This window comes from Nilaparvata lugens, unplaced genomic scaffold (assembly GCF_014356525.2).
Source record: "Nilaparvata lugens isolate BPH unplaced genomic scaffold, ASM1435652v1 scaffold6759, whole genome shotgun sequence".
NCBI classification, from domain to species: Eukaryota; Metazoa; Arthropoda; class Insecta; order Hemiptera; family Delphacidae; genus Nilaparvata; species Nilaparvata lugens.
Genome location: NW_024092510.1, coordinates 1 through 11871, shown reverse-complemented (window position 1 = coordinate 11871; position 11871 = coordinate 1). Strand labels below are relative to the sequence as shown.

General features: G+C 34.1%; 1 long non-coding RNA gene across 1 annotated transcript; it reads right to left on the bottom strand.

The window, feature by feature from the left end:
• Positions 1–336: 336 nt before the first annotated feature.
• On the bottom strand, positions 337–4853 carry LOC120356432. The gene is made up of 3 exons (XR_005574028.1): positions 4776–4853; positions 3548–3610; positions 337–373 (listed from the first exon to the last, which is right to left on the bottom strand). It is a non-coding gene; the product is annotated as an uncharacterized LOC120356432 (long non-coding RNA).
• Between the last annotated feature and the right edge of the window lie 7018 nt (positions 4854–11871).

Below are 11871 nucleotides of genomic sequence, written 5' to 3'. Positions count from 1 at the left end.
TTGAATGTCATGTAACAGATTTCATATTATTATAGTCTACATGAAACTAATATTGGCAATAACAATGCAACAAACAATCACCCTATATCAATACAAAATTTGTTAGTAAGAAGAAGTAGTTGAAGAAGAAGAAGAAGAAGAAGAAGAAGAAGAAGAAGAAGAAGAAGAAGAAAAAGAGAATCATCATAATCTAAGTGAAACTCACAGATGTAACATTATTACTGCAATGATCAGCAATCAGCTACACTTCCAAAAGTGTGTTCTCAGCAAAGAAGCAGCAGCAGCAGTAGAAGCAGAAGAAGAAGATGACGTTGTAGCAGAAGCAGAAGATAGTGACTCATGTGTTCTGTGGCTGCGAAGTCCGTTTTGTCCACTGCAAAACAACAAACAATGCATCATTATATGGGATTTGCAATAAAAATATTCCAAGTGCATTTCAATAGCCATTCCTAGGGAGCAAAACAAACAACGATACCTCTTTAAAAACGGTCACCTTCCAAGGGAATCCCGAGCGCTTGTCACTATTTGGAACATAGACAAGTTCCAATAGTATAAAAATGATCATAGGGAATAATTGTTATGATAAGATAATTGAAATCTATAATATAATAAGAAAAGAATGGCTTAAACACATACGGGATAGGAAATTCACGAATGACGCACCATCACGTCAGAACTCTGGACTGATTAATTTGAAATTTTGCATATGATTCTAATTTACCGAGGATGGTTATGGGCCTATTTTAAATTTTTCAAGATCTCAGTAAGTTCTTAATTGGAGTCTTGCGGAGCCTGGGTTACCCGCTAGTGAGAAATGATAAGATCATAATATACATTAAAATAAAGTTTAGTCTGTGCAAACCTTAGAGCACCATTGCTCTTATGGAGTACAGTGCTGCCAATTTCACAACATTCAGAGACCCTGAGAGCTAGTTCTGCAAGAGAAAGAGCAAGACGGCTTTTTTTATAGAATCAGCATAGAAAAGGCAAAACGTGTACTCTTATTTTATACGGAATAGCATTGGCCATAAAGCCCCGTTTTGTAAACTAAAGGTTGCACAGACTATTAGTGCGAAACAAAGTGCTACTGCATTATCTATACTTTGTCCAAACTGGCATGAGCGTTGAAAGATTAAGCCGGCCCTCACTCCCCCACGCGCACACACACGCCCGGCCTACCTGCGCATTATGATAAAATAATAATAATATCGAGTGACCTGGCTGGCTCAGGTCTGGTGTCAGAGTTTTCAGGTCGCAACTGATCAATTTCAGGCCATTTCACCTGCGCATTGATATACTACGTACATACAGGTTACCTACTTACAGGTAGGCAGACCGTCCCTTTACTCACACACACATACGGAGACTACGCTTGTGTGTGAGTAGTAGAGGGTCGGCTAATCCTTCAGAGCTCATACCAATTTGGACAGAGTATAGTACTCTAAGGTCCAGTTGCACGAAATCCTTTCACATTTTAATCAGGATTGACATGTCAAGAGAATCAATCTGAAAAGGATTTTTTGAAAAGAAGGCATCTCCAATTGGTTCTGGTGACATTAAAATTAACAAAATTGTGGAAATGATCAACAAATTTTTAATTGGAATTCAACATATTACTGTGCAATTCTGTATTCGTAATCAGCACTAAATATTAAAAATATCCATTCTTAAATCGTGGTAAGATAACAACATAAAAACTTATATGAAACGCTTTAATAAACGTTTGCATAAGAAATAATTGTTGATATGTCAATAAACAGTAATCTGCAAATGGGCTACAGCATAAAGATAGCATAAAAACAAATCTCATAGTATAGGGCTTTTATGTTCCAATTTTCATGTGACTCAAGCCAACAGGCCTAGTAGTTATTTTTCGTGAAGCTATGTGACTCTGGTAGTCTTTCATACTGTGCAATTCTTAAACTCTCACCCGGCCAAAACAGTAATAATGGACAGTAGTGGCTTGAGTTGACGAAAATCGGCTTGAAATTTGTAACACCTATACCACGGGATACCTTCTTATGTTATCTTTTCTCTGTGGTTACAGTCTACCAGCTTCAATACAATATAAATAATAATACAATATTATACTGCATTATACAAATAAATATTTCAATGAGCACTTAATGAAGAGATACACTTCTGAGTGAATGATTGGACTTTTCATTTCAATTTACAATTGCAATAAACACTTGGTGGCCTATATGGTTCATGCTGCTGAATAGGAGGCAATTTTATTATTACTAGAGCTGCTCATCTAGGTGGCCACTAACGGTAGGACATGCATGATAAACATGTGTATACATGCATGAGCACACACAAATGTCCATCATACATGTTATGACATCAGCGAGAGGCTTTGAACAAAAAACTGCAGTTTGACAGCAGCTTTCAACATAAAATGAACCAATACCATAACAATAAGGCTCAGCTCACACTTACGCGACTCAAGTCGAGAAGAGGCTGCGACTCGTAGTCTATTCTCGACACAGCATGTGTTTTCCAATGGTGACACTCAGACCAATCGATTCTAGCATAGAGAAACAATAGCGTAAGTAGATATCCATGGTATAGGGCGTTTATGTCGCACTTTTACTGTTATCTCAAGCCGATTACTGTCGATTATTGTCGATTCTTACTATTTTGACCGGGTAAGAGCGTATGACGGCACAATATGAGAAAACTACCAGCGTCATAAAGCTTCACAGGAAAGAACTACGTGGACTATCAGATTGAGATAACAGTGAAAGTTGCGACATAAACGCCCTATACCATGGGATATCTACTTATGCTATTGTTCCTCTATGATTCTAGTCTCCGCGACCTCACGGCTGTGAGATGACTTGAGTGTAGACTCGACATGTTGGTCGAGCCTCAACTTGAGGTGCGTAGTACCGTGCATTTTAATGAAAGTGATATTTATCATTTTAGATAAGAAATAATAAGAATTAGATAAGACAATATAATATATTCATAATAATTATTATAAAATTTGTTACATGCTAAGTAGTGACGATTTACATCTTATATTTTGGATAAAGAGGTTAGAAAATGAAGTAGCATGGAACTGAGTATCCTCGACTGGAGTCGTATGATTGAGTCGAGGTAGTGTGAGTTGAGCCTAAATATTCCACTAGGAAATTATAAATTATAATGATACAAAAATAATTCAACAGCAAGAAATACAGTAGTGAAGAAAAATTAAAATGAAAAATCAAAGATAACGAACCTCAAAACTTTTGTTTAAATCCTTTGCTGTGATGACACACAATGTATGACGACATGTGTGTACACATATATTTATCATGCATGTACGTCGTTAGTGGTCACCACCAGCCTAAGAGGGCTATCTCTGTCCAACATAAAATAAAATCATAATTACAAATTACTCTGAAATTCAATTATTGGATTCAACTGTCTCACTGATTGAGAATGCAGTCAGCCTCAAATGGGGTTCATGAATACTTCTGATGATCAACACCAAAACATAATGGTACACAACTTGAATCGAAAAATAATGAAATAGATGAAAAATTACAACACTAACCTGTCCAAAACTCTGCCTATGCTGGTCCACTCTTATCGCCTTCAAATTCATCTCCATCACCAGCTGTAACACAAAAATATTGATTTAATATCATCAAATTATCTCCAATGAGCTGGTTCTACTAATGACATAGAATTAACAATCTAGATTGTTCATTTTATGCTACAACCTAAGGACCCCATTACACAATCAATCATATGCAATATTAAGCTGCTATTACACAAAAGTTGTCACCAAAATAGTTTTCTACAAAAAAAGTTGTAGAGAAACTTCAAACCAAGTGCAACAAAACTTGTCAATTTTCTCGCCAAGAGAGCGTAGTCGGCGTCGACTTGTAGGGGAGAACATTCTGTTGGCAACTTTCTCAGTGTTGCCCCACACTCAGTGAGAAACAAATTGTTGTTAAAAAACATTGACGACATAATGTTGCTGCGAGTTTTAATCGATTGGCAACAAATTGCCGCAACTCGTTGAGAACTCAATTGTTGTGAACGTGGTGTGAACGCGGCTTTGCTCTTCGATTCAGATCTCATACAGGAAAGTGACACTAAATATTTGCACCCCGGGAGTATTAATTAGAATGTGGTAACAGCTGTGCCTAGTGGGAAGTTGTGTGTATTTTTGGCTTCAAAATTTTCTGAAATAACTTAATTTATTCAAAGTGCGGTGATATTAAGTGCAATATTTGACTATAATTTGGTATTTTAATCATTCTAAATTCAAAATTTCTAGCTCATATATATTTTTGGACAGAACTTTGAACTTTACTTTTCTCAGTAAGAACATAACCTATTTTCAGACATTTATTATTTATCAAAATTTGGGACAGAATAGTTTTGGGCTATGCCTGTTGTTCTATCCCGATCATATTCATATGATTTGTAATTGTATCAACAAATAAATAAATAAAAAATAAATGAGTGGATTCCTTCCAACTATTACAAAACATGATGACAAGTACATCAAATCAAACAAGTTTGAAATATCGATTAGATTTTTTCACGCGATGTTCTAAACAGTATCTTGGCAATAGTCACAAAATCAGAAATTCGCCGATTTTCCTATGGCTACTTTATCAGTACACCGACAACATAGGAGTGCTATATTATTTATTGTCTATTATAGGATAATATTCTGGAAGACCTGAGCTTATGAGAAATTTCAAAAATGAATGGAAATTTATATAAAATTCAAGATAAAGAATAGAGAGGTATGTTGAAAGACTCACCTGTCAAGCCCTACTAGAAATCTTCGGGACATGACATCAGCTGACATCAGCATCCATGCATCCACCTCAACTAATCTGAAACAAACAATAAAAGCCATTGAAATTATTAAGACTCTACAATCAGATTTTAAATAAAGCAGGCGACGTATCAGCAGTAGGAACTTGAACACAAATATCAAGTAGTGATAGGCTATTTATGAAATCGATTCGAGCCAGATTTGTTTAGCTGCTAATGATGAATAATGAGAGGAATGATTATGGTCACAGATCTGAACCACCGGAATCACATAAAGACAAGTTATTTGAGACAGGCAAATAACAAGTGGTTACCAATCCAACGGCAGTACATTGTTTAGCACCTTGTCAATGCATTACACTTGCATAGGGTGCATAGTGCCTCAGATGTGCGAGTGTCTACTCCAGACAAACTGAAACAAGTGGCACGTTGAGCCCTACATTCTCACAGCGTTGCTGTTGCAAGGGTTGTGTAGCAGAGAGGACCTAGTGTCCTAACTTCGCTCTTAATAAAGGCAATTATTCAATTCATCACAGACTGATACACGGGCAGTCATACAAATATAATATGATACTGTATCATACTAATATAATATGATACGGAATCATACGAATATAATTTTTGTGAATGGTCAAGTTGACTGATATATTTACTATACACACCAATAATATTGCTTGGAATGGCCACTAACGACAGGACAAGTTAGTGTGTCGGACATGTCATCGATCGAAAAAATGTGAAAGGCTTAAACTTGAAAAACGGCTTTGAACAAAAAAAAAACTTTAACTTATAATAAACAACCAATAACAATAAATTTAAAAACACTGGAAAATTCAATTATGATAAGGAAAAAATAAAGTATCCTCAAATAGATTACCTAAGAAAAAATAAAGAGAGAATTGAAGATACAAAACCCTAACATCAAAAAATTTGGTTCAAAGTCTTTCGTCAAAGACTTAATTATATATATCAAACATGTGTATTCACAAATTTTCAACATACTTGTCCTATCATTATTGGCCTGCCTAAATAGAAATATATCATAGATGTGGATTACAATGAAGTCTATTTGAAAGTCTAATTCAGTCTGCTTCATGTCAACAAACAATCTAAATAGCAACGCAAATGTAACTATAGTTTGTGTAAAAAAAATACGTGAGACTGACCCTCCATCTCAAGAAATTACAGGGTTGCCAATCGTGTAAATTGCAACTTTCTCAAATTTAAATTCACGTCAGAATTGGATGTAGAATATCATCCCCGATATCCTAGTAGTGGTAGAAAAGTTTCAGGGTTGAAGGATCAAAATGAAATTTAACTTTATGATAACATGGAAAACATTGCGAAAATTTGTTTTCTTTTGAATATCACTTCTCTCAGAATCATGGGGCGTCGTAATGCGTAATAATTTATATCAAATTACGGGGAAAATGTCTCCTTTCTATTAGTGTCTGGATCATTTTTATCCGACTTATAGTTATAATTTAATTAATGTTTATGTTCGTCAATGTCGAGACATTCGAGCAGAAACATGAAATTTTTGACATGCAAGAACTTTTGTTTAATTAAAAAATAACTATAGGTCGGATAAAAATGACTAGATACTAATAGAAAGAAGACAATCTCCCCGTTAATTTGATATAGAATTATTACGCATTACGACGTCCCATGATTCTGAGAGAAGTGATATTTAAAAGAAAAACACATTTTCGCGATGTTTCAAATTTCATCATGAAAGTTAAATTTCCTTTTAATCCCTCAACCCTGAAACGTTTCTAGCACTACTAGGATATCGGGGATGATATTCTACATCTAATTCTGACGTTGAATTGGAAATTTGAGAAAGTTGCAATTTTACATGAATTGGCAACCATGTAGCCTAATTTCTTTGGATGGAGGGCCAAGTCTCAACTTATTTTACACAAACTATAAAGTAGAACTCCAATCAGCCTATAAGCCTACATATTAATTGGGAACGGACTGCATTCGGTCAATGAAATATTCAGATAAGATTTCACAAAAAACTGAGAATTATAAAAAGCATTAATTAAATATATTATATTAGGCTATTATTTACTTGAATTATAACCGGTTAAATACTTCACGGTATAAATTAATCATAAAATAATTATTAAGACAGTTAATCTTATTCGAACGTATCTGAAATTCGTCTGAATGTTGTCGATTTTTTTTCGTATTAATTCGATTAATCATTTTTTTTATTTAATTCGTATCTGAATGTCGTCGATTTTTTTCTAAAAGCTAGGCCTAACGATTCAGATAATTTGAGTTCTACTATAATACTAGCAATTAGCTCAATTTAACTAGGCCATCCACTAGCTGCAAGTAAACGCCCCTCAATAGTAGAAGTAGGCCTACAACAAGTCTACAAGGCAATATATTTTAAACCCATAATCCGCTAAATAGGAATGCGTATGATTATAAAACATCTTCCATCTAGTGGCCATTCAATGTCCTAAAATTATTAGAACAAAGTTAAATTGCTAAATAAATAAAAACATGTTAAATTCAACTAGGCCCTTTCCTATGGTCATATCAAGACAAACTTTCTTTATAAGTTTCTTGCAGGTTGCAGTTTAAAATTAAAAAGCTCTACGATTTAAGTGTAAGGTTAAGTGGAGAGTTAAGTGTATGAGAGGGCTGACTGCGCCCAAATTTCGCCCTCCTAAGTCAAAAATAAAGGCAGACATTCAATTCAATTAAATTTAGGGTAAAGGATTTACGCCCTACACCTAAGGAAGGCCCTGAAATCTGAGGGAATACTTTGGTGCATTACATAATTTTTAATCGTAAATAGCCTATCCTAGTAGTTGAGTAAGTAGGCCTACCAATTATAATTGTTTTTGTCACATCCAACTAAATAAAACCCAAAATAGTATTAGCCTGGTAAATATTTTCTACTAAAATTTCATGAAACAATAAAAAACTAACGGTGTAAACCTCAATTGAACAATTGTTCTATGAAAAATAAGCCAATCAATTTATAGCTCTTGAGCAGAGTTAGGCTTTCAACAAAATAACAATTATTATTTATTGATAAATTTTTTGTGTAAGTGCACGTCCAGTGCCAACATAACTATTATCAAATTTTAATTGGGATCGATTTAGTATGTTATTTGGAGCACAAAAATTAAAAGGCGTCACTATATTTTTAAATAAACTAAGTTCAAAGTAGCACAATTTTACATGCATTAACCTATGAGTAGCAGCCTTTTGATTATTGAAATCATCAAATTATGATATTCCTAATCTGAGTTTTCCTAACCCAAAGCTTTTCCTAACCTAAGCATTCCTAACATAAAGCTTTTCCTAACCTAAAGCTTTTCCTAACCTACAGGTTTTCCTAACCTTAGCTACTTATGGTTGCTACTTATAGGTTAAATGCATTTAAAGTTCTGCTACTTTGAACTTAGTTTATTTTAAAAACAATAGTAAGCGCCGTTTAATTTTTGTGATTTTGTGCTTAAAATAACATACTAAATCGATCCCAACCAAAAATTTGATGACAGGTATGTTGGCACTGGACGTTCACTTTAGCCAAATTTTTTTTATATTATTACGACTCTGCAGTATTTTATATTATGAGCATAGGCCTAAATATTAAATAACAATAAACAGAACTCTATACCTAACCGGAAAATACTAAAGAAACAAAGCAGTTTTCAAATTTCCAAACAAGACACTCAAGTGATAGCAAGCGAAAAATACAATGCACAATTCAACAGAACAAAGAATCGAGTTTAATAATATTAGTCTCCAATTTTAATCAATATAATAATAATTATTGTTTTTGTTTTAACAAACCTGAAGACGGTAAAATCAAAGATAACCTCAACAATACGCCTAGCTAACCACACAATCAAACTCATTTAATTATTATCAACAAAAATTATTCACTTCACTGGCTTTAATCAACTAGAAATAACTATTAATAATTCAATCCAGATTAAAAATGATAATTTTAAATTTATTTCCTAACCTTTCAGATTCAAACAAACATAAACATGAACGAATCAACGAAAACGAAACAGCACTTGACACTTCCAAGCGCGCAAGCGGCCATTCATTTGAGTTGAGTAGGCCATGCTCAAACTTCTAGTCAGCGAATTCACCATCATGAAAGCAGTGGCACGATTCTGTTGACGTCATAAGGACAGTCAACTTGTAGGACGGTCAATTTGCAGGACGGTCCACGCAGTCCACGGTCAATGTGACACTCTCAACAAATTCAACATAACCAAACAATTTTATATAACGAATTACGTTTATATTTTGATAAGTATACTATACGTTTATATTGATAAGTATAATATATAACTAAAAGAATAACCCCAAATAAATATGAATTTTGTAGCTATTCATCCACGAATCAGAAACTTCGTGTTTTAATAATCCCAGCTAGAATATTTTAATAACCTAAAATAAAGTAAAACCTACTAGCCTGAATGTAAGAAGATTGAATCATCAGAATCAAGTAGGATTTATTTAGCCTACAAGAGGATAAGTAATAATAATAGTAAACATATTATCCATACCTTCATTCACAACTGTACCGGTGAAATCATATTCCACTAACACAAAACTAATTTGCAATATTTCACTACACAGCTATCAAAAACACAATCCCTAAATTGAACCCATCATTCTGTAACACAGTTAATTTATTCGCGATAACACAATAAATAGTTACTATGAAAAACTAGATACCTAGCAAGAAATTAAACTACGATTAGCAAGGTAAACAGACCAGTTGATACAATAAAACTGCTTGGACAAAGCCATTTTTGTGAGCCAATAGCCAATCAGAGAGTTGCTTTTATCAAATTGAAACCACTAACTAAAATACTATTGTAGAATAAATGTAAGAAGATTGAAACATCAAATAGAATTAAGTAAGTCTATTATTTAACGACTTCAGCTAATGAAAAAGTAAAATTGTAGCCTACAAGATGGTAAGTTATAAAAATAAATTAATAACTATCCATACCTGTATTCATAAACGGTAAAGGTGAAATAATGTTTCACTAATAACAGAACTATACTTGCAATTTCACTACAAGGCAATCAAAAACACAAACCCTAAATTAAACACATAATTCTGTAACACAGTTAGTAAACCTATTCGCGATGATACAATAAATAATTACCATAAAACTTGGTAGAAACCGGGACTAGGGCCCGGTTGCACAAAAGCCGGTTAAATTTTAATCGTGGTTAATTTCACAAGAACAATCAGCAAAGGCTTTTTCAAAAATACGCTTCACTAATTGGTTCTCGAGAATTTTATCACAATAAAAATTTGACCGGTTTTTGTACAACCGGCACTATGATTAGCAATGTGAGAAGCAGTCCGACCAGACAAGTTGATACAAGAGAAGAGAACTGCTTGAATCAAGAAAAAGCTAGCTTGCAGTATGCTCTTAGTGAGAGCCCTATTGGCTTGTGACAACCAATCAGAGAGCTGCTTCTATCAAAACATTCTATGACCTTCTTTAACCTTCCTTCAACCAAACCAAATTTCAATATGGCGTAACTCTAAATTGAGATTAGTTTCAATAGAATGATAAATGATTTCATAACCAGAACTACCATTCAACGGAGAGCCTTTTGATCACAATGCAATGAATTTGAAAGAATATTTTTTGATAAAACTCTAGTTTCAACTGAAAAAGTGTTGAGGTATGAGATATGATTAATATTAATTTCCTTCCTTGATTTCAGCCCATAGAAGAATCACTTTTCACTAACACAAAACTCATTTTAAAGCAAATATTATCACTACCGCATAATAAAATACATAACAAGAGGTATTTAATCAACATATTCATCACATTTAACAATTATTCATCCAACCAAGACATTTGCAAGGGAACCTCTGGAATTCAGCCTATCTTTGAAGAAGTGTCGTCCTGAACTAACAAGAAGTTGCACTTGCAACTTCCTCTCTACACAAAAGAGATCGCCAATCAGAGAGTGGCATTGCGGTCACGTGGTCGTGACGAGTCGCGACGCCTGGCGACGCTCTGTGGCAGTCACCTTCAACCACAACTAACCAAATTCAAGATGGCTTGAATCTATTTGATTTTACAAATCAACTCCAAAATAATTTCACTACCACAAAATTACTTTTCCTTATCGGAGAGCCTATTTCTAATGGATATAAGATCCCTCTAATTATTTTAGGGATTTTAAAACACTTTCCAAGAGCTTTACTAGTATTTTAAGAGAAATAAAAGTGGAAAATGAAATAAATGGTTTGTAAGCTAAAATGTGCCAGCAAGGCCAGCGGACATCTTGAAACCAGGTAGCGGTTTCTGGGTAAAGCGATTCCAAAATCCTACATCAACACTAGATGAACAATGAAATGAATTCGAAAACCTAGTGTTTTACAATAAACAAGAATTGGCTATGTATTACAATTTATAACATGAGGGATGAGTTATGATTGATAAATACATTTCATACCTGCATGAAGACCTGGTTCAAAGGCGAATATAACCGACACGAAATTAATCCTTTATATTTCACAGCCACATTAATGATACCCCAAAATAGATTACGTACAAGGGAGCGCTTAATGAGCATATTCATAATAATTTACAGAGTAATTAGTGCATTACTATTTGAAAAGTAATAAGAGGATAGCGAGAGACAAGCACTAGTATTTCACACATACAGGAAGAACGGTCGACTGGCGTGTTGCAGGTTGTAGCAAGCCAAGCAAAGCCTCTCCTTCTACTACTGACGTCAAATGATCAAACTACAAAATGTCGAAAATCTCTGTTCTATCAATCAAATTGCCACAAAAATATCCCACTACCTAAAAATTATTCCCCTTATTGAAGAGCTGTTTTAATGTGGATACGAACCCCTAATTATGCTTGGATATTTAAAAAAACAGTCCCAAGTTGAAAACAATTTTATTAGCGAAAATAGAATTACGTACCAACAAATATACCATAACCAAAAGTCATGTTTAGGATGGTTGGAGAATTCCCTTGTCCCACATTGGGAACTACTGGGCCTATTCTATCTACAGATATTATTGGGGCAAATAAT